The sequence below is a fragment of the Falco punctatus genome (genome assembly GCF_963210335.1).
Source record: "Falco punctatus genome assembly, chromosome: 11".
In the NCBI taxonomy this organism is placed as follows: Eukaryota; Metazoa; Chordata; class Aves; order Falconiformes; family Falconidae; genus Falco; species Falco punctatus.
In genome coordinates this window covers 5053535-5078484 of record NC_137591.1, presented here as the reverse complement: position 1 = coordinate 5078484, position 24950 = coordinate 5053535, and the positions used below count along the sequence as shown (strand labels likewise).

The 24950-nt window shown below is 39.8% G+C and overlaps 1 protein-coding gene across 1 annotated transcript in view; it reads right to left on the bottom strand.

Annotated features, from left to right (window-relative positions):
- DAB1 (DAB adaptor protein 1) overlaps window positions 1–24950 on the bottom strand; it is a 566655-nt gene that overhangs the window by 521542 nt on the left and 20163 nt on the right. The window contains exon 1 of the mRNA XM_080406386.1: window positions 5832–24950. This exon is cut by the window's right edge and continues 20163 nt beyond it. The gene's annotated coding sequence lies outside the window, so the exon portion shown is untranslated. The remainder of the gene's footprint in view (window positions 1–5831) is intronic.

The window sequence follows — 24950 nt, the reverse complement described above, 5'->3', positions numbered from 1 at the left end:
GAATTGGATCAGATGCCATTCTGAGGATTGTTAAGCAATACTTGTAATCCACAACTGATCACACGGACGAGCCCAAACCCTGGAAAGACTTAGACCAGACCAGGCACAGGACCTAAGAATTGTTAATGGCCCAGAAACAGGCCAGGAAACCCACCGACACCTGACTTTGAAAGCAGCTATCCCCTTCCTCTCTTCTGGGATAAGAGCTCCCATCTTCAGCCTTCTCAACAGGCAAATTCATTTGAAAATGACTGCTTGAGGTTTGGAAGCTGGTAAACTTAGGGAAGCATGGTACTTTTAAGTAATCTCAAGCATTTATTTGTGTTTTCTCAATCCCAGCAATTGACACAGTCTTAACTGGTGTGTAAAAGCTAATGGACCTCAGAAATAATAACCATCCTTTGAATATAAAAAAGCAGGATCTCAGAGCATCTATATTATCTATATTATAAAAGTGATTTACGATGAAAATTAGAATTCATGTAATTAGCATGCTTTTTTCCCCACACAGCAGACCGTCATCTCTAAACACATTGGTCCCACATCTGCCTTCACTTACTTTTCAGGATCAGTGGATTTGTACAGGTGGAAGCACGGGGAGTATCATACTTGCTGCATTTAGCTTTAATTTTAAAATAAATGAACTTTCCAGAACAGTGACAGTATTGACCTTACATATTATCCAAATAGAAATTTTAATGAAACAAGTTTAACACTGAGTATAGCCATAACAGATATGCAAATATTGGTCTTTTCTTAAAGGTCTCCCTATGTGGTCACATGGATGTTTCTTGCCTGTGTGTGGGTGAACACAGCATTTATTAAAATCAGAGAAGGAAAGGATGGCTGCACAGCCATGGAGAATCAGGCCATCAGTTTGATTTTCATCCTCATTTCACAAGAATTCTTCTTTGAACAATGATCACAGAAGAGCTGTAAAATTTTCTCCCTTCTTAATCTCTTCCTGATATGTGACAGCACCTACCTTTGCTTTCCTCTGGCACTCAAGAGCAAGCCATGCTCCAAACCAGGCCAAAACCCCTATGCACATTTTATTGTAATTGTGCTTGAATTGTAGGGAACAATTCACATGGATGGCGACACATCCAATGTATACAAGCCAATTAAAAAAAAAAAAACCAAAAAACAAACCCAAAACATAATGCAAAAGAACGTTCCCAAGGTTCCCAGCTCTAGCAGACAAGAGCTGCATTTTGCTTACTTTAAAGCTCAAAGACACTAGAAAGCAAAAAGAGGGCGGTAACTTGGCCTAGATTCATGCATACGACTACAAAGGTTATAAAATAGAAGGGCTGGAAAGCAGAGTCACCAGCTGAGAGAAGTTTAAAATAACAGCCTAAAATCAGTAGCTTCAAAACAAAAGGGGGGGACGGGCGAGGAAGATTTCAAATAGCTAAAAAATACATGACTTGAAATCACATTGTCTGTCTGCTAGCCAAAATCAAATTACCTATCTACTTATATCTGCTTAACATTTTAGACCTTATGGCCTAAGACCAGCTGGTTAAACGTATTTAGGTACCTAAAGCCGCAGAGAGGTGCCTACTAGGATTTTTCACTCTTCCTAGACATCTAATTTCCACTTACGTGATTTCCATGCACTGTCCTGACTGCAGCTGCATCGCTCAGCACCTCTTAAAATCAGGACTTGTGAATGAGATTCCCCAAAAGCTCCCTTCCTCAGCTTTCACTTTCTGCAAAAAAACTGGGTGTACCTTTCCTGGCGGTACCTGTGAAGGCTAAAATCCTCCTGAACACTTGTCTTTTAACTCCCTGAAGTGGTATCCGAGTTGCCTTGAAAACCACGTTCTCCCAGTCATACAAATGAGGCACTTAAAATCTTTATCTTCAATATAGGGGTGATACTTTGTGCTAAAAGATGGGTATTTTAAAAAATCCAGTGGTTATTTATAGACATTTGTATGTAGCAGGTGCATGGAGTGAATCAGAGCAATAACATAATCTGTTATTCACAAATTACAATTGATTGTGATTTGCAAATGATCCTCAGGGTGCAGATCTTAGCATTTTACAACTGTGCTATGGAAAGATGCTTGGGTTACAGAAGATTTTACACAGGAGTCCATTAGTAGGACAACATCCTCATAGGTTGAACTCTAAAACCTTCTTAGAGCTTTTCTGAAACCCAGTAAAAGACAAATAAATCAGGATAAGACCCCTGCCTGAGAGCAACTTAAGTTTAGGTCCTGAGAGTGCTGTCTCCTCCATTCCTTGCCCAGCCTGCAGAACCATTGCCTGTGCTGCTCACTTATGAAATATGAGCATCGAAAGGGTCACAGCCCTGCCACTCCCATTAAGGCACCAGAGCTGAAAGATACAACAAGGCAGAGCTGCACCACAACAGTGTACCAGCAAGAAACCCTGGCCAGACCTATCAGCAGAACAATCTCTGGCCACTCTGCAGCTCTGCACCCCCGGGTCTGAAAAGGACACCAAGACATACTCCATGACTCAAGGAGCACAGACTCTACAATGCACTTTGTAACACCTGCGTTAACCTACGCATGTGGCATATCCATCGCCTGCATAGACTGAGAGAGCCCATGGTGTCAAGAAAAGGTTGGGCAGATGTCCACGGAAAATGGAGCAGGGGGACTCCTGTTTGGAGTTGGTGCCATGCAAGAACCAACAGACTGAGCTGTGAAACTACGTTTACTCTGTGCTCCTGAGCTGTGACTAGCAAACTCTGGCAAACAATTTGGTTGCCAGGTTGTCAAGCACATAGCTCTGTGCTAGGTGATGACACTTAAGGCCTAGGAGAGGATAAGGTGCCCATTACCCACTGCAAACACCACAGGGATGTGTGTATTTTGGACAGTCTGCAAATATCTATCACTGCGGTGGCTAAATGTCACTGCCATTAGAAATGGAGGAGAGCTGCAGTGAGAGGTCATTGTCTTCTCCTGGGTGTTAGCTACCTCTGCCCTCTTTCCCTTTTGGCTTGTTTGACTCCAGGTACAGGTTTCCTCTGGAATACTCCAACCTAGACAGCAGTCCATGAACTCCAGCTGCTACTCAAAGCCAATCCTTCTCTCAAACTTATGTCATATAAAGCTACTTAGTAATAATTACAACACTGATTCATTTGCCCAAAATTCACTTCTAAATGCTCATGCTCCCTCCATACACTGAACTCTCCAGCCATTTCTTAACTAGGCTGAGGCCCTCCTGCTGTTGTTTCCTGGTGGACATCCTGCTCTCTGGTGTCTATTCTAGTGATGTTGCTCCTTCCTCCTCTTTGGAAATCTCCCAGGGCCTGGCCTGGGCTTATTGCTCTTTCTTTTTCTCATGGCTCTCTCTTGCTGATGCACTATCACCTCTATGCTGACAACTCACAAATCTGCCTTTCCAACCCTACACCATATACATAAATCTCTTCAGCACATCATCCAGCGTAACCCCCCTGCCAGCTCAAGGGCAACTTGGAAAAAATTGAGCACCTTATTTCTTATATCCTCCACCCTCCCCCTTCCTGCCTTTCTCCATTATTTTCTTAATTTTTCCTCCCTCCCTGCTTCCCTCCCCTTCTCCCAGACTAGCAATGTCAGCACTACCTTTTATTCTCTGCCACCTCCTTCTCACATGCAAGCTGACCAGATACAGCAAACTCTCTTCTGCATAATATTTGAGCCTTTCTTTCAGTCATATCAACTCAGACTTTGCCTATGCCCTTTCCACCTTCACAACTTTACTCTTCTACAATTACAGCTTCCTCCCTCCCTCCAGGCTGTTTAAGATCCATGATGTTTACCCTCCAGCCCATCAGTCAGAACTTGGTGCTCCTTCTGTATATTGTTTCATTCACTTCTATTGTAACAACTTTCTAGTTGTGTGTCTACAGCTCTGCCTAAACTGAGTGCCTCCCTTCTCCTACCTTCCCTTCTGCTCCTTCAGTTTGCCAGCTGGGGCAATCCAGGCACCCATGCCTCATGCTACACACAGCACACTCTCTGTGCTTCACAGATTCCAAATAACAATGTGCCTTTGTCTGTTCAAAAACAGAAGGGCCACAGCAAAAGAAATTGTTTTATGTTTGAACTGTGCATTCGATAGAGCTATTTACTACCTCCAGAAATTCTTTCCTAAAGTACAACAGCCCATGTTGTTTGGAAGAAAATGTAATTCTAGCAGATAAGCTTTCTTGGAAGAATTGTTCTTCATTCATGCAAAATGAAGGTAACAATGCACAGAGACTTTTCTAGCTGTAGAACTGCAGATGCTCAGCATAATTCCCTGTATATTTGAATTTGTGTTTAAAAGAAAGAGACATGCATAGCTCCTCCCATCTGGTGAATCAAACCTTTCATTTCTTCAGCTATTTTTACAAGATCTTGAAAAGAAACCATTTCATTCCAAGGTCAGAGAGAAATTTTTGTATTGTACTAATTAAGATCCTGGTGTTCATTTCAGGATGCAAAACATTACATCTATTTTGGTTTGATCCACATCAAATTTATTTCCTCCAGATTTATTATCCAGTTGCCAAATTGAAAAGCAGATCCTCAGCCCTGTTAGATGAAAGCTGATGTGTATTGCTCCCATTCCTCACTAAGAGTAGTTTCAGTTGGGCCTTTTCATCTCAACAGTATAAAAAAAGATATTTTTTTTCTTGGTTCTGTCTGGATCCCTTCCAAGTGTCTCATTTTTCAGTCTTCCTCTGAAAAATAATAAAGGACCCTCTGCAGAAGACTATTCTCTAACCTCTCCTTTGAGTCCCTTCTCAACACAGTCATTTCACTGGATTCTCTCTGCTCTTTGTATTTCCCAGTAGGAAATGGCTTCGAGTCTCACGTTCCCCTCAAGTGCCCTATGAATTCCTTCCCCTTATTCATGGCATTGAGCAGAGTCCTGTGCAAACTATCTCATCCTACTCCCTAGAAAAGGCCCTGTTTTACCCTTAACAGTTCCTTAAGACTTTTCCAAAATAAAAAGAGAAGAATCTATTGCATTCACTCAAAAAGTCAAAGTCACAGTTCTGCATATCCCTATAAGCCTGCAGCAATTCAAGACCTACAAGGTTTCCCGGTGTACTTAATGGCTTTCAAGACAAAGGCATTTTGTCCGTATCTAGGGGAAATCCTGTGAACCTTTCCATCGATGTCACTGGGGTTGATGGGAACCTATTTCAGTGGAAGGCATGGTGCATTAAAATTAACTCTTAATGCAACCAGGTTTTAGCCCTTTTCAATTCCTGAGAAAAGCTTCCAAGCATGTACCAGCCTCTCAAGAAACATCAGCAAAGCAGCTCCCTACTCCCACAAAACAGAAATCATTTGTTGTGGTCACAGCAGAAGCAGAACTAACAGCAGAGAAGAAAACAAAGCTGGGTGCTTCCACAGCCACTGTTACGTGTGTTCCCATATCCTGCACGGGTCACAAAGCAAAAATGAAGATGTTTAGCACAGACAGGTGCAGGCACTGCTGTGATTAATCAAGCCATAATTAGGGACCTGTCGGCAGGCACTAAATATATATTCTAGGGCTTCAACCCTCTCAGAAATCTGTGGATGGAAAACTTGCCAGGCAGGAAATTTATAAAAACAGCAAGTCTTTGGATGATGAATGTATACAAGAAAAGAAACTTTCACCAGGCTATGATAATGACAAGTCTCTATTGCTTCACATCTATAATTTTTTTCTTTCTGTTTCTCTGAATTTATTCAAGTATTTTAGTATCAATTGACTACATAATTTAACAGATGAATTCTACTCCCTCTTCAGTAAAACAGGCACAATTTCAGCACGTACGGTGGAGTAATGGTTCTGCTGTTTTACACTGAGCCACATACCTGCAACAGTCTATGGAACATCAGGGTGTTCAAAGACACTCAGAACAAAACAGGTCTCCTCCCTCTTCCACTCATCTTCCTTCCACACTCTTCCACCCTCACCTTACACATCCATTTGCACCTAGGCAAAGTTAAAATATCTCCATTTGACAGCGAGCAGAGGGTAGAAGTTCAGTGGCATTTTATAATCTACACGAGTTAGTGCAAAGTCAAGGCCTGAGATGCCATACTTATTTCCATGCAGTGTAAGAGAGGGACCTCCCCTCACAGAGTACTGCATCAACCTGGGGCTGAACTGATCTGTACCCCCTGTTGCAGAAACTCCTGGGGCTGGTACCCATGGGGGAAGAAAGGTAATTAAACCTTGATCAGACTTGAGAAGTACCATAAGATCGATCCAAATGAAGCCCACAGAATGAAAGAAGATTATCCGGGGAGTCCGTGCCAGCTAACACTGCCCTGTTCAGGATAAAGCAGCTGTGGGGCTGATGCCACTGTGTTTACAGGCACCCCTCTGACAGATTTTAAGGCTTTATGTGGATATTCTCCTCTCTCTGTTCCACACATTTTTCTGTCTCCAAATGAACTAGCTCATATACATTGTAAGACGTTTCTTTTGGACTGCTCTGAGATACATACACATCTCAGTTACAGCAGCTCACAGATGAACTGTCAATAGCATGAAGGTGCAAGATGATGAAAGTGTTTAACAAAATGTCCAACGATTCAGTTCCTCAGCAGGTGCTGAATTTACAGCATTTTATTTCAACGGGATATTAGCTAAAATTTTTTGAGGCAGGCAAAGTGTTGGGTGTCTGATTGAGCTCAGTGTTATTAAATGTGAGGGGAAGTCATCTAATGTCTGTTTAATTGTAGCTGCCTTTGGTGGGTAATATTGATGATTAATCAATTGACCAAAGGGGACAAGCTGAGAAGGGGAATAAGGCTGCATCGATGTGCAGGAGAGGATGTGAAGCAAGATGGACTCTGAATCAATGGTGTTGCTACTTGCTCAGTTAGGCTGGCGACTGGGATGTGCCCTCTGCATGAGCTCACATGCAATGCAAAGAGGTTGCTTCACAACAAAGACATTTCACTGCTTTTTATTTATATTGATTTCCCAGTGAACTGTGTCTTGGCATTAGGGATTTCTACAGAGCTGGGAAGAAAGATCAGCTTCTTTCCTCAGAGGGTCAAGAAATCCTGAGTGATGAATCTTGTCTTCTCAGAAACAGACACAGGAGCAGAGGTTTGGCTGTATGTTGTCTATTAGAAATGAAGAACTAAAAGTGTGTCCTTAAAAGGCTGAAAAAATAAAAGTGTCTGAAACTGCAAAGCTGTGATTAGGAGGGAGGAATATGTACAAAAGAAAGATTGATGAGGGCAGTGCTGTTAAAAGGAGTATTAGCTGATACGGTGAAATTTATTTTTGTATTTATTTAGCGCTTTTGTAGACACCAAAACATCACAGGTCTACAAGCTTTCTTCACACCCCACATCCAGCTAAGCAGTAAACCGACGAGCACAGCTGGAAGAAGCACTGTCCTCTGCTGGAAGGAATTCACATGGCTCAGCTGTGTCAGGAGTCCTTGAGTCAAATGTTTGAAAGGGAAAGTCCTGTAATTGGTGACCTCCAACTTAGTGCCAAAGCAAGAGGGGAGGGTGCTCCATTGGGCAGCACTGCAATTCTGAACTGTGTGTTAACACTGAAAGATGTGAAGCAGTCTGTGGCTACGAAGTTGTTTAAAGACTTTTCCCTCTTTCTTACTGATGGGGAAATTAGATTAAACACTGAATAAATGGCAGAACTAAGACTAGCCCAGGCATCCAAATTCCTAAACAGTATCCAAACAGCCAGACACCACCAACCCCTGCAACATCAGACTGGGAGCCTCAGTAATACTGATAAATCACTTAGATATTGTTAGAAACGAAGACACTGTTGACACTGAACTCTGCCTTGCTGCTTTCCTGTACTTACTGTAAGCCTTGGCTGATTTAAAGGAAAATGTGTGTTATACTACAGGTAAAACAGGCTTGTGAGTAAATACTCTTCCCAGAGGAGCTCATGAGAATAAGCAGAAAGGTCTTGGGACTTCCCAGATTCTATTTCCAAGTGATATTCAAACTTTGGATAAACCTGAGGACTCACATAGAACTTAAACCTTGCAGAGTTTTTCTGTTCATGTCCCATTAGTACCACATGGAATATTCCCCATATCAGTATGTGGTAATAGACAATAAACTTTACTCTTTAGGCTGCTCCTGAACGTCATAACATAGCCACCTATCTTACAAACTGGAAAAAATGAATATGTATATTTTTCTCCCTTTTATCTCCCATCTGCATGAAACATATGCCATGTACAGCGATTCCAAAAGATCAGAACAGGGTCTATAGTCCAAATGCTAGAATTCATAATAAAATATGCATGATAAAACCTTGCAGAGGAAATCACATTTCAAACTAGGAAAAAAGCCCTCCTTTTTAATGGGGGTTTAATTAATGTCAGATGGGCTCAGTTGGTAACATTCTTGCCTCTGGTGTAGAAGGTCATGGTTTTGAGCCCTACGTTAGGCTCTGGGCTCATAACCAATGCTGACACTGCAATGTACTTCTGCTACACTGTTAAAGGTTCTGACCTTCAAATAAGGTGTTTAAACAGAGATCCCTCCTACTAGTCTCTGGTGATTCTTCCAGCTGGAAACTAAAGATGTCCTGGCACTTTTTAAGCAGCACAGGGAATAGCCCTTGCATCCTAACTTACCCCAGCTGAATAAAGTAGGTTATAATATACAAAGCTGCAACTCTCAGCCATTACTGACAGTTGACGATACACACTAATGAGCCTGCTCTGTTTATTTATGTGCTGACTCCACTTTGTCATAAAATGGTGAAGGTCTTTTCCTCAGTGCTTGAAGAGAAGGAATGTAAGGAAGACATTAAAATAACACAAAAAAGGGTTGATTTCCAAAATGAGAATGCCCTGTGTATTTTCCATGAAAAATGGTATCACTTAGAATATGCTAATATTTTAGGCAAGGAGAGACAGAAGAGGCAAGAAGAACATGAGCTTTATGAAGTAGATAACAGTCATTTGAAGACTTCCTGCAAACTGTAAGTTGCACTAAAATCAAGACTGACCTTCAGCAGCAAAAGGGTTAAAAACCTCACAAACATTATTCATGAAATAGTAGTCAGTTTGGTATCAATCTATGTGATCCTGTTAATCAGCTGAGTCATCAAAAAAAGACATTATAGGAACCCATCTGGAAATTAAAGATCTTTATGATCTGTCCATTCAGACTATCACATGTGATTTAGAACTAAATATCACAAGTGCTCCATTTCCAGCCTTGCCAGTTCTCCTAGCCTCTGCCCTCCACCCCTCCTCCCACCACACACTATTTTAAAACCAAATAAGGTTCTAATCTCAAGCTCCAAGGTAACTCCCTTACCTAAAGTAGAATTAAATTTGCACCTTAAGGGAGAAGGCACAAATATGGTTCTTAAAAACAGTCTCTTTATGCAAAGTATAAAACTAGTGAGTATAAAACTATAATGAGCTAGTAAGACAGAAAAAGTAACAGCAAAGCCCAGAACTTTATCTTGGTGTTTCCCACATGCCCTCCTGAGAACTTTAGCTACATCCACTTAAAAATATTAGATATCTAAACTACTGCACATTCAAACCTAATAAAGGCTTCTTAACATGAGCCTTACTGTTTGTGCCTCTGAAGCACCCTGGTGTCCCCTGAATGGCAGTCACAATGCCGTGCTGCACGACCACCTTTCAGCAACACCAAACTTATTCTATTTACTCTAGCTTGGCTGGGGACGAAAACAAAATTGATTACAAAAACTCGTGCACACTGTGCCTCACACAAAACAACTTGTTGAAAGTAACTGAATATAGTGCAACAAGCCAAAGCTTTGATTATATAGAATCTGGTTTATGTCTGGGTAAATAAAATACAACCAACTCACATACAGAAATTGAATTGGATTTATTTTTAAGACATCCTATCTCCTCCCTTTTGTTCACTCTGCTAGGCCTACTGCCATTTGAGCAGAGAAAAAAATTAAATGATGCCATCTACCTTTATGAAATTACATCTAAGATATTTACAGAGGCACACTTCAAGAAGATGGCCTTTTTTATTCTTCAGCAAGTCATTTCTGGTCTTCAGGTAACAATTTTAATGTTAGAAAGGCCTGAAAAGTCATTTTGGCTCTGAAAATAAGAGAAACTTGAAAAGAATATATTTATTTAGAGAAGAAGGTAAGATATAGTCCCATGGAGGCCAGCTGAGCTCTCAGTCAGCCTCCCATGGGTATTCAGTCACAGCATTTTTGTATAGTTGTGTTATTCAAGACCCCGACTAATGATAGTATTCTAATGTCTTACATGGCTAATAGCATCTGTATAATTCTAGGCATAGTTGGTCTTTCCTTGCTGCAGGAAAAAACTTGCTTCCAACTATATTTCCTGTGATTTTATATGCAGTTGAACGTTGAAACAGAATCTAAAAAGGTACAAGGTTCAAGCATAGAGCTGTACTGCAAGAACAAGGAACTTAAATGTCCAATTACAGAAGAAAAACTAATCCTTAGTGATTTAAGCTTAACTGGTTGAGCACAAATGGCATTATTGCTGTCAGAGAGGAAACGAGAAAGCAGGTTGCTAAAGCCACACACTGCCCCTCTGAGCAAAGCATGCACCAAACAGCTTGTGGCAGGATGTGGCCCCGTCAATAAAATGCCGACTGGCCAGCTAGCATGGGCATCTCGCATGGGATTTATCTCACCTGGTATTTTTAGTCTAACTTCAGTAGGGCATCAAGTCTTTAGTTGCCTCTGTTCTCACTATACTTAGTGAAGAGAGGGTAGGCTCTTCCCCAAAACACTTCACAGTCTTAAAATGAGTGGGATAAATCGTTCTACACAGCCATCTCCTTCCACTGACCCTAGGGGGAATCTAAAAAGGTGAATCAAAACCTTAATTGTAAGTCTGAACACAGCACATGTCCTTGGTCCCATAATAAAGAGATGCTATTGAAGATAAGGCAGGAAATTATCAGTAGAAGATGTCGCCCTTCCCTTGCACTCTTTACCACATAATGAATTAAATGTAAAAATTAAATGAAATACCAGAAACCATAGGATTCTCAGATTTGGATACTTGTCCCTTTCAACAGTGACTCTCAGACTATAGCTGACGGGATCAACTAGGGGCTCACAGATCTACTTTAATCCTTACAATGAAGTCACTTATAAGCAATTTCTCATCCTGCTCAACTCCAGCCAAGGTTTCCCAAGGCTTTTTAGACATCGTAGCTATAGCAACAGGAACCCAAACAACTTTGTTCTCAACATGACATGACTTTGTTGGGAGTTTCTTACAGTTGGAATTCAACTGTGATCAAATGCACAGGTGACAGCTCTGCTGAGGAGGTATAACACACACACAGCAGGACCTAATCAAGCTGCAAAGTAACCTGAAGAGATTAGAGCAGTGGGAGCTGTAGGCAATACAGACAAATTCAGAAGTGATGCCAGCCCCACACCACACAGTGAAGAAATCAATCATACTGCCACAAAACAAAGATTAGAAATGGGAGTTTCTTCCTCCATCAAAGTGAGTAACATTAATCCTCTTTATTGTGTCCTTTCATGGAAATGTGCTGCTCTAGCTTTCTGTGGGTAGATGCTACACTTGTTACAAGGGATATATGGAAATGCAACATAGTATTTCTTTGGTGAAAATGTGTACATGGTTCAGGAATCTCTGCTTTGGTGACTTTTTCCTGAAGGCCACCATCCTCACCCTGCTGTCATGGCTCACTGGCACTACTTGCAGTAATGAAAAAGGTAGTGTCTTGAGTTTGTCTCTTGGGAAGAGATATTTATACAAGTATTGATTGAGCAGACTGAAGGGCAGACAGACTGATAGATGGCTGCAGCAGCAAGACTGCTTTTATGGTATGGCTCAAGCATGACAGTGAAACCTTTGAAGCCTTTTTTTATTCCTTACAATTACCTCTGTCAATGCATTTTAAAACAAAGTTACAAGATTTAGCATTTGATTGCCACAGTGCATTTAACATCTATATGCCAAAATAAAAATCCATTTAAAACCATTTAGAATAAGCAAAGCCACAAACAGAATCTCAAGTTACTTCATCATTCAACCATTCACTGGCATGCCTCTAAACACACCTACACTGCCTTTTGCTTAGAAATTCTTCTTAAATGGAAGCTCATATTAAAGCTGAGCAGTTCTTCCCAGGCTTTGGGAGCATGGCCAAAGACTGAAGAGACTCCTCTCCGGAAGATGTAGCCACATCTAGGCAGACTATGGTGCAAACAAGTGAAAGTTTGTTTAAGAACATAAGATTTTGTTTTCTAAGGTTTCTACTTGAAGTTCTTCGTTAAGAATTGAATGGTCACACATGCAAACATCCAGCCCTGACCAGAAGTCTGAAAAAGCACAGTTTCAGTTTGCCCATGGCTGTGAAGAAAAATTAGATATACATCCTTGGAAATAGGAAAAAATGGAAAGAAGGTATTACATCCAGAAGCCCACAGACCTTTTGCCTCTGTTGTTCTTTTGTAATCCAAAGAGATCACAACTACCAAGGTCCAGGATTAAATCCTAAATTATACTAATCATCCTCATCAAAATGACATTTTTTTGGTTTTAATTTTAAAACTCCATTTTCAAGAACAGTTTATCTATGTTTCAGTTTTAAAAAATTTAAATAATTTGGCTAACCTGACAATTGTTTTTAACTCGTTTTTCCTTTCTTCTATTCAGGGGACACCTGAAAATTATTCATCTGGTTCTAGCTTTCAGAACAATAGTTCCCAAGGAGCCACAAAGCCCGTCACTCAGAAGATTTAATCTGGAGTCAGGTGTCAGAACGGAGACATAGAAAAGTTCAAAAGATTGTGTCCGAGTGTCATGGTTTTTAAGCCCTTTTCTAGAACTCTGGATCCTGAAGAGTACATAAAGAAGGGCTGCAGAACAGGGCAGCTGATGCACTACAGAACATCCTGCAGTACTTCTAGTACTTTCCAAATCATAAATAAAGATATGGTAGTGTCTGACATTACCGCTGGATAAAAAACTACTGACCAAATCTCAATGTATTCAATTACATAACTTCAATATAGATTCCACAATACAATGGTATGAACCCACTCATTAAGTACAAGCACTACTGAACCAGACTTTAATGCAGCAAATAATACCAAATTGCTCATAATTGCAACATAAAACTCCTGTTATGTTGTGATTAATTTATTCTTCATTCATATTTGTAGCTAATGAAAGTAACTTACACTGATGAATAATTCCTCAAAAGTTCACTCCAGTGAGGAACAGAACAGGTGTGGCCCACTCCCTATTATCTAAATTGTTCTGGAGATGCTTTTTAATTTGCCATAAATACTTGATGCTGCATCCTTTACTACTGTATTATTCATTTTCTAGCAAAACGGGAGGCAAGTAATCCCATATGAGAAAAGAGAGTAGACAGATATTAGCAAGGATTTTTTTCCTTTTCCAGTCAGCTTCCAGGGTTTTCTGGAGAGCAGGGAAGACTGCCATTACTGAGAGAAACTGGCAGTATTGCCAAGAAGTATGTAGGAAATATTTTTTCTCTATTGGGAAATACTTCAAGATTTTTTATTTTGCCAATTCAGATAAAAACATAAATTCAAAATGTAAACTACATACAAATATATTCATTTCAGCCCTGTGAAACACTCCATATAGATTTAAAATATTCTTAAAGTTACTCCAATAAAAAATTCAAAAACAGTCATCATTCGATACTAAAAAACCTCAAACCTATTAATTTTCAAAAGTATTCTATATTAACAGTTTTGGATTTCTCCTTAAAACTTTACCATAAAAACAACTATGTGCTAATAAATTGCCACTCCAAAAAATTTCCACCATGCTAAATCTTTCTCATATGGTGAAAATATAGAAGCTTTTAGGGTGATTTTTTACAATCACTCCCTGAAGCATCCCCAAAGCCAACAACAATTTGAATCTCTGAATCCGTTTTCTTCAAATAATTTAACTCCTTAATCTTCAGGCAGCTCACAGTGGAAGAGTACTGTCTGGCAAACACACCCCTAGGCAAGACAGCGGTCCAGTTTCTTCAGGAGAAAGTTCTTGATTTCATATTAATTTATCCAGACAAAAAGCACGTTAGACTAGCTCAAAGCATGCTGAAGTTATTTAGAACTTCTTTCTATCTAATTATTGGAATCTAAATGGACTTTCTGAAAAAATAAAATAAAAACCGAACAAACAAGGAACTTTGAGTGGTGGGGCTCAGAAAATGTATTATATATTAGACCTTACAAAACACTTTCAAATCTCCTGGTCTTTCTCCTACCATGCTCAGATCCTTCTCCCACCCCCACTCTGAAAAATATGTGTAAACAACCTTGCCTACCCTTAGCAGTGTATCACAGAGTCCATCCTTGTAGCTGGTCTACAAATCTGCACACCTCAGCCATGCTGCCTTCGGAGGCAGCTAGGAAATAAATAGCAACAAAAATGGAGTCCAGGATCCTGCTCTGGTCCTACTGAAATGTGTTCCTTTTTAAGCTAAGGGTGCAGGTTTCCTCTGTGAGCTTTTGCAGAATAACTGACAAGAACAAAGCCCACAATTATTAACCTTTCCACTTGTTCCCATAGTTTATTGTGACAAGACAATGCAATAAGCTTGAAGGTAATCAAAAAGCAATTTTGTAGTAGTGAGCTTAAAATGACAAACCTTTCCTTTTCTAAATAAATCACCATTATTCCCACACGGTCCATGCTTGACAAGTTTGTTTCCTTAGTAACAGAGTACTTAAACAGGGTTTGTGTGCAAAGATTATACCTTTAGCAACAGAAGTGAAAGAGGAGACAATAGGACAAAAAGTGGTCCACCCACTTAAGTCTGTGATTTAAATATTTATCAGCTGGGTAATGACAGAAGACAGGGATGTGCAGAAGCCCAGGTATGCCTACTCCCTCCATGCATTATGTGTACTTAGTGGAGTCTATGGACTCTGAGGGATTTTCAGACTACAGTGCCTAAACTGAATTTAACACTCCCTGATGTTTGTTCAATAGCTCACCTAATGTTGAGGTCAGCTGTCTTATAAATTATTGAGCAGATTAACAGTGTTAGGACTACAATATAAATAAAGGGTATGCACCAGACAAAAACGACACACAGCGTGCCTGGCTCAAAGACAAAAGAGTGAACAGACAGAAAAGATTAATATGCTATGGACACATTTAAAAGCTTTCTGTTTTGTTTCATCAGTAACTAAATGGCTGACTGCTTTGTAATAGTAAACGTGTTTGACTGGATACACAAAACCTGATGTTGGGTGGCACTGAGCTCAGTCCACTGCTGGAGAAAATCCTTCAGCTCACTCCATTTGTCGATGCCTAATAAATTCCTAGTACTCTTCCATCAAATGCAGACAAGTCAAGTAAACACTGGATGGGCAGGCCTTTGAAAAATTTAGTTTGCTCTGTAATAATCAAGGACAGCTCTTCTAGCAACAAGTTAAGTTGGTGCTAGGCAGATTGATTTTAAGTCTTTCAGCAATATTTTTAATATATTTTCCCCCTTGTCAGCTGATGGGTTTCAAATTCCCCATGATGAGCAAGTGCCATAAAAGGCTCTACACAGCCAGCACGTTGATAACTCTAAATAGGATATTATATAGCCTATCATTTTTACAGTCCTAGATTCAGCTACCAGCCACTGATACAGAAAAAACACTGAGCCAATATTTATAAACAAAACCCCTGTGTATCCAAAATACAATGCCACTTCCTTTGTGACCTGACCATTTCAGCAGTTGTCCTAAAGAACTAAATTACCATAGTGCCAAATGACTTAATTCGTTGGAAAACAAAGAAAAGAAAAAAAGAATGTTTCTACTTCCTGCATCAACATAAACACTTGAAAGGCAGCGTTGCTTGCTAACCATAAGTAGCAGAGGCCAAGATCATTTCTGCGCAGAAACTATCTCTGAATGAGTTTAAGACAGATTCAAAACTTTGAATAAAGCTGGTGAGACTGTAACTGTGATGAACTATATCTGTTGTTTACAGGTAAATTTTCCTCAGCATACATAAAGGAATGTTTATAAAAGAATATTAAATTTGTGATTTATAAAAAAGGCAGCATATATTCTAGCAGACATAGCTTACTTTAGATTTCAATCAAAAGCAACAAACTCCAACATTCATGATGACTTAAGTATGATTTATCAACACTTCTAGGTTGCCAGGACAAACAGAAGTATTCACCTACTTCCTTACACTTCGCAGCAGCCATACAGCTTGCTCACAGGTTTGACCAGGCTCCTCAAGGTTACAAAATATGTTGCTACTACCAGAAATATCGCAAAATGCTACTGGCCAAGAGACAAGCAGATGGGTCTTGAAGATCACCTGACAACAGCTTATTGTAATGAATGACAGGATGAATATCAATAGTTACTTTTGAGGAGAGATTTCTTCTCTTCAAAGTCATCTGAACTATAGAGCTTCCTCTTGCAACTTTTACTGTAAAAAACATTCAATATTGAGATGTAGGATGAAAATCAATACAGAGTTTTGCTAGTAAAACAATTTACCTCCATGCACGGGAAATAATGAGCCCTATTCCTTTAACTCTGGAAATTAGGCTGTCTTTTTTTAAATGTACTAAAATATAAAACTTGCTAAATCTAAATTACTGGCTTAACGTATTTGCCCAAACATTCTTGGATGAAATATCAATTTGGAAGAGGCACCAGATTAGATTCATCAGAAAACATGTTGCAGAGTAATTTAGAAAATATTAAAATGTCAAGTTATCTCCAATCCTCCCTCTGAAATGGAAGAGAAGATATTGTTCAGCTCAATAATTCTATAGTGTTGGGGCTTTTTCCCTTCCCCCACATTATGTTCTCTTCTAATTGTCACCTGCTACAGGAGAGGAGCAAAATGATCCATTATTAAATGTTTTTGCAGAGTGCTTTGTCTTTATCCTCTCTGATCAGGAGTGAAACCTTCTCCCCGCAAGTACAACTTCCATCTTCCCAAAACATGTTCAGAGAATAAATTCTGTTGTTCTACACACTCAGTGAGAACACAGCAAAATGAAAAATGGTTGCACAATTTTTAAGGAATAAAATTTTTATCTTCCATCTGTAACAACCCAATGTCTAGCAAGTATTTCACTATGAAAGTAGCATTCTGCATTACAGGACTGAAGTGGATAGATATATTTGCAAAAAAATTTACTGTTTGCACCAATTTCAAGAGCTGCAGTGCAGATTTATGCATTCCCTACTAGCAATTTGCATTAGCAATAATCAGATGAAAAAGCATGAGCCTGCAATAACAACATTTCTTTCTGCACTTAAGAAATCAAGTGCGCAAAGCTATTTCCTAACATTTTTTAAAGTATTTTTTCTCATCCCATCTATGATAGTCTAAGTTACCTGCAAACTACTTATTTAACCTGTGGTTTAGAATGCTTTCCCATTAACAGCTAATAAGTTGACATGGTTTACTTATTTACAATATTTTAGGGAACAGGATAAAGTGAATCTTGCTGCTAAGTAAAGACTCCAGGTTACCATTCCTGACTTTTATGGCTTTCCTGTGTGATCTTCATTAGATAACTTACCTTATTTTTAAATAAGAATATCTATGCCAAATAACTGTACAGAGTATTCAGTACAGGTTATGACCCAACCACCAAAGTAAATCTTTAAGCATGGAAAAGGTAACTCACATTCAGATGTCAAGGTCATCAGAAAGTCTATGAAGTATACTGGCCGGATTTAACCTCTGACACATAGATCCTGAAACAACTGGGAAAACAATAAACTACATTAAAATACTAGGCCTGAATCTCTATCTTTTGCCTGCAAACTATTGATGCCAGTAACTTATTAGTGTCAGGAGAGATCTCTCATCCACGTGTTGACCAAGCCTATTCTCACGACACTGATTAAATCCTGGAAAGATTCTGACTCTGGAAATAAGGTACATTTTTACCACAACCTGTTTGTCACTCCACCTTCTGGCACTGACAGCGCCCCTCCTTACTCTGGTCTCCAAAATTTAGTCTGTACTAGACTGTACTAAACTTATACTGCATTACAGACACACACCACACCAGCATCACCTGCAGCCACCTCCCAGCAGGTCTGCCTGGTTGCCAGGTGGAATCCAGCACTGGAGCAGGAACACAGGGCTGTTGAGGGCTTCATCTGCTCCGGGACGGGCATATCTGCCCTAAGCAAGTCCTGGTGCAGAGAAGGCAGCAGCCTAGTTTTTAGGACACCCTTCAGGGTGCCAAAAGGTCTGTGCTGAAAATCAGTCACACAGAAGAGTCAGCATCTGTATTTGGGCCTCTGAACACTCAAGTTACCGAGCAGCAACTTCACTGTCCCATGCTGGGTTTTGTAGGTTCCTGTGGTAGAAGCCTGTCCCTCTCCAGTCAGTAGGAAATAAACTCCTTATAACAGTAGTTTTTCTGTCTGAGTGGTACCTAAGGAGCATCATTCCCTTTGCTTGCTGGCCAGAGAGAGGATAATGACTTGAAGCTTGGGCATCCTGCTCCAGCTCTCGTAAGACCACAAAGTCTTCTATTTACGCTTTAGATCTCAGACATCTTAACTGCACTTTACAAGAAAAAAGGTCTGTGACAGGAACTGAAGTTTATAGGCAGATCAGTGTCATCAGGCTATTAATTACCTACTGTCTGTAAGTCTCTTTGAAATGCAATGTGTAAGCTCTAAGCATTATTAATAAATTCTCAGTTACCATGATGATGTGCAGTTCAAATGGTTAGAATAAACTGTTATTCTAGTCATTATTCAAATCACTAGAATAAACTGTAAAATCCTAGAATAGCATTACTGAGTGTCTGGCTGAAATCTAATATCTTTTAGAACTGAAAATAAGGTCCTGATAATATATTTTAAATGCAACTGATATGGTGGTGTCCATCTGAATTTGTGGATACCTTGAGACAGTAATTCTGAGAGATGTGAATATCCACAGCTTCAAGACTTGTTACTCTAAAGGTTCATCAAGAGGACTAGCATACACATGGGAGAGCACACTGGCAACAGCACAGCCAGCCACATCTGAATGGACAATTTTTGGCTATTGGGGTAAGTCCTGGGTCTCTCTGCTGCTCCTGAAGTCAGGTCAGTGAGCACAAGCTAGAGGAGGACACTGCAACACTGCCTCTGTTAGTGAGCACTGTGGCAGGGAAGAATCAGACAGGCTTATGAGGGCTGAATCATTGCAGAGACCTACATTCTGTAGAGTCCCTGATGGCCTGAATTGCTTTAGTAATCACTTTAGGCCCAACTGCTTTTAGTGAGTACTTCACCCTCCTGTGCCAGCATTTCTTACGCAGATATACAATTTTAGATTAATTTCTTGATTAGAAGCTCATAGTTATCCAAGTTCTTTGCTCATCAGTAGTGTGACATTCACAATCTGCCAACACACCACTCCGGGAGATTAAGTAGAATAGATTTTAAATGGTATGTTATTGACATTCCAATTATTTAAGCTTCAGTAGAAAGTGACCAGATGAGGTTTAGATTATATGATCCATATCACAAAAAGTTCTGCCAGAACAGAGCAGATGAAAAGAAGGGGTAAGGGGTGGCTCAGGTGACTATAGATCACAGCTGAGAAGAGATAGGCAAGTTGGATAGATCCAAAAGCGCTTTATCAAATAGTCAGTGCTACAAATGCTTTTTCTAAATATCCCAGGAAGACAAAATACCTCAAGGAAGAAGCATGACGCAAAAGGGCATTAGCAGAAAGCATGAAATGGAAGAGCATTATCAGCCCAAAAACTATCAATATAAATCAGCCACCAGCAAAATTAGGAAGCCAGTTAGGCAGTTTCTAATCACAAGACCACCAAGATTCTGGAAGAGTTCCAGTGGAGGCAAGACAACCTAACTATTTGTGAATGGAATTACAGCATATGCTTGCCAGAGCCAGCAACAGCCAGGACTCAGGGACTCAAGAAATCTTCCCTAACCCCATTTTCCAAAAGAACACAGCACTCCATTAAAAGCAGTCGTCATACTACTATAAAGGTGTAAGATATAAAAGTCTAAGATTTAAGTGATGTAAAAGCCTAAGCTTCCTGCTCATAGAAATTAACAGAGGAAATCTCTGGGTTACCCAATGTCCTCTGTGACAGCACCTGCATCTTGGATGGAAGGCCCTGACCACAAAACATCAAAAACATTGAAAGTCTACCATTATATGAACATCTCATATAACAATCTGCCTCAGTTTGCTTAAATCCTTGTTGCAAACATTCTGTGTTGCAGAAGGTCAAAACAGCTGGCCAGGAACATTTGTATTCTTATTACTACTATTATTTTCACAATAGCCAGACAGAATCAGGTGAACCCTCTGAACAGCAATAGAAAGTATAAAGTTTTTGATTTCCTTCTACTAATGTAACCTTTTCATTTCCAAATAAGTACAGACACACTGAACCTGTTGATGATGACTGCAGAGCAGAGAAGAAGCAGTCAAGTATTCAGTTTTTTGTATTCATAATTATAATAATTAAAACTGTCACTGGTAAGCACTGAAAACATGATGCCCAAAATGTTCAGCCATGGATGTCTTAATCCAGACATCTAATTTCAAATTCAGCCACATAAGCAAGAGACTATTTTAGCTGAGCATATCTGGCTTCTAAGGGGTTGATCTACTCAGGAACTTTGATAGCGACCTCAGTTATGAACAGCTGCAAAATCACTTGTATCTTCAAAAAAACACTTCAGCACATGCTTAAATGCTGATGTAAACTGGGATATTATTTGGGAAACTAAGCAGAGCTGAGGGCCTAATTTAAGCATACAAGTTAAAACACCAGCATAAATTATGCACTTCTGTAAAGATATTCTCTCACACACAACAAATCAGACATTTCCCTTACACTATAAAACCTCTAGGCAAAGTGTGAAAATGAGGTTACTCTCTTCAATTTTTAGAGCATATCTGAGGCACATTAACTGCCAGACTAGGAATAGCACTCTGCCAAGAAAAAGCAAAAGATTTACCAAATTTTATTCCTAGGGAAAAAAAGTCTGTCATGCTACTTGAAGTCATGAAAAAGAAAACAGTAAATATAATGAAACATTAACACCCATCAAGCAGCATGTTTATAGACAATTGCCTACTTCACATATCTTGAATTGTATAATGAGACCAAGTTACTTTTACTACCTATGAAGTAATCATCCTCAAACAAGGTGCCTGAAAAGTATTATTGTTGTTATGAAATGGAATTTATATGTAAAAATAAAAAAACAGATTTAAGTAGGTCCTTATTGACCAGATTCTACCATCCATGCTGTTTTTCCATCCTCCAGAGGCCAGACCACACTGCTCCTTCTCTCTGCTACATCCAGATTCTTCCTTCTACAGGCTCCTCCTCCATCCAGCCTCCCCCCCCCTCCCCTCCTCAGGGCTATTTAACCACTCTGCAGGAACAAGCTACAGCTGCACATTGTCCATGTCAATCAACCCCACTGCCTTTGAAGCAAGGCCACAGTTGTATATTATCAATGTTAATCAACCCACTGCCTTCCATCCTTTACAACTGAAACACAGTGCAAGCCAACCAGAAACTGCCTGTCTGACTTATCACAAAAGAGAGTGGGATCTAGGAAACCGCTTTTTTACTCTTCTGCAGATCTGAAACAATTTTTTTTTGGATTTGAACCTTCCTTGATTCATCACCCTTAGGGTACCATAAAGTTTCCATTAGTAGCTAATTGCAAACTTGTCCCTACCTTAAAATTAGGGAAATTTCTCTTTGGTCTTAGCTCGAACTGAATACTTGGAAGCCTTAAAGTAGGGATCATAAAGCAGACAGTGAACCGACTGCCAACTAGAGAGGCTCAGTCTCAAAGGAGTGCAGAAAACTGACCTAATATCCCCATCTGGAGAGCCAGAAGCATGCCACAGGCAGCAGCTCAACACCAATTCAAAAATGGCAGCATTACAGAATAATGAAAAAAGAGTGTAAAACAAGATTAGGCATGAATATAAGATAGATTTTGGCTACAGGACCAGACAAAACTTGTACAGCAATGCAGGGGTGAATAAATGAAGGGGTCTCTATGTGACAAACCAGCAGCTCAGATGTTAAAACCACTCTTCTCCTCCCCCTTTTCCCTTGGTGTTCCTCTCCTGAGGCTTAGCTAGTTCACTGTTCAACTGGCTGGCTCAACAAAACAGCCCTTCCATTTGATGGAGAGCCACAGATTTCTGGGTATGAAGATTTTCAAAGGTAGTAAAAAACCTCAAAACAACCATTATTGCTCACTGAAAAGATGGATGGTTGCAGCTCTGAGAGGAAGTGATGAACATGGAGCTAAGTGACATACCCTTTATGATCCACAAGAAAGCAGGCTTTCCAGACCTAGGCCCTTCAACACTAGTCCCTTTCCCATCAGACTGTAGTAGATCTCTTGGCTTGCACCACTGGAAAAAGACACTGCTAGGTTTACTCTACTGTAACAGAAAGCCCAGACACAGATAACCATGAAATGACTACCCAGTGGTTAATTATGGTGTAAAGATGGTAAGTTGTTTTCCTGCAAAATCTTCCCTTTGTATGTGCAAAGAAATAAAATCTTTTCAGACTGGACAATACATGTCTGATTCCATCTCCTCTTTGGTAAGCGCAGTCCAGAGAGCATAACTGAGAAGGGCATCTCTACATGGAGAGAACCTGACTAGTAAATATGAAAAAGTGGTTAAATTATGACATTTTGCCCCACATGTGGCACCTGCCCAATTACAGATTTTCTTTATAGGAACAGAAAAGGAGGAACCGGAGTGTTTTCTGAGTTGGGCCAGCTGTCATATGTAAAGATCTCATACATGCAGCCCAGAGGATCTGTCTTCCTAAACAAACTTGCAATCATCTATCTTTTTAAATATAACTTCTGTGACACACACAGGAAAATCAGAAAGCAATGCTGAAAGCTTTCCATGCTCTATTGATTTTGTTATGTAAATCCACTCCCCAACTGATATTTTCATTCAAAACTATCACAAGATCCATCATTATTCCTCGACGTAAAGGAAAGCAAAAGAAGTAGTATTCAAGCAAGTATTCTCATTTAGATTATTATTTTAATACAGTAGTACTGTCTGTAGGTAATTTTTAAAGCATGTTTGTATAGCAATTCTAGCCTGCTCCTTCCCAGAGGCTGTTTAGCTTTGTCAATATTTATTACTATTACTTTTGTAAATACAATAGAAAGTAAAAATGTTTGGCTTTAACCTAATAAGCAGATTTTGAGAAACGTACAACGAAATCACTTTTCTGCTTTTTGAGTTATCTGCCTCCATACCTAATAATGGAGCAAGAAAAGGGAAGCGAAACTCACCAAGACTGAAAACCCATAGAAATATGTGCAAAGCACCCCCAATGATTTAACAGACTGCCATAGATGAATATTAAATAGTTGGTAAAAAACTGCTTTTAAGGTAACTAATGCAACATACACTCATCTAGTCCTATAGATAAATGTACATATTTCATTTAACTGCAATGTTTCTTAAACTTGGAAGGGGTGTTCCGCAATGGCATGGTCTATGAATTGTACTTGGTCTAAATGGCAAACACAAGGTTTGACTCCACTGTGAATACTGTAGCTCAATTACTCAGACCTAAAAATACAGTAGTTAATCAGAATAGCCAGTAAGTCAAAGCAACTGAAATTTTTTCCCTAAAGAAACACGTAAGTCATGTTTCCTCCAAAATATTATCAAATTATGATTTATAGTACAGAAGCACCTAGCATTTTCAGGTAAAATTTTTGTCTAAACACTGCAAATTCACAACAAGAATTAATCCCTAAAGCAAAGAACTTACAAGCAAAAAGGACAACAGTGAGGAAATCAAAGCAGCATAAAGGTGATGTGATTTGCTCTGGCCAGAAACAAGCCCACACACCTGTTCTGTGCGCTGTTTGTGACAACTTGGGGAGTCAAAGTACAACTTCTGAATCACATCTGCCAGTTTAAAACTCTTACAGATTTATTGAACCACAGTATGACACAATGTACAGGTTTACTATTTCCTAGTGGAATTCACCACTGTCTGGCAGAGACCCTATCATCTATCTGTTAAACTGTCAGGGCACTGAGGGCACTAGAATCCTTAATGGCCATTACCAGCCTCACCTGGAACTTCCACCTACACCCATGAAACCACAAACTCTAAGCCCCTTCCTGAGGCGGAGTAGTATTGGTTTCCAATGTAACTGCATTTGTGCCTGTTCCTGGCTTTGCTGCTCCTCGATCCAGACCTCAACTTGCAGACTAACTTCCTGGCTTGACCTTGGCCCTGCCTCATCAACATGGGCCCATGTGGCAAGCACTGATCCTAACTTAGAGATTGACTTCCAGGCTTGATCTCAGGCCTGTCTTGTCACCATGTCTTGTGATCCAGACTCCTGCCTGGACCTAGCCCCTACCTTTACATCTCTGCTGTTTGCCTGGCATAGGTACGGTGGGATGTGGCTCTGGCTGGTGAAGCCCTGCTCTGCTGGTTGTTACTACTTTTGGCTCCCCATCCCTCAGGGAGCTGCTGGCTTTTGCTGTGAGCAACCAGGTAAAGATGCTGTAATAAAACATTAATTAAGATACAAATGATGTATGGTGAAGTATTTTCTGATAACAGATTGGCTGAAACTAAGATAAGAGGGTTTTATTAATATCCTCACATGTAAGAGGAGTTTGGAAAACGGAAAATTTCAACTCCAGAGCCAAGCAAAGAAATACACTGCTTCCAACACTGGCATTGTCATTTAGAAACCTTCTAAGACAGATATTCAGAGCTGCTGAACCAAATAGGAGGTATTTGAGGCCAGACCTGGAAAACTTCCCATTCTATGTGGGAAGAAAACGGTTGTTTCTATATAGAACCTTTGAAGGCTGAATCAAATTGATCAGGAACAAAAATAAAAAAGCTAGGATTCAGAAAAAAAGTAAAAAGCCTGCATCCAACTTGACATTC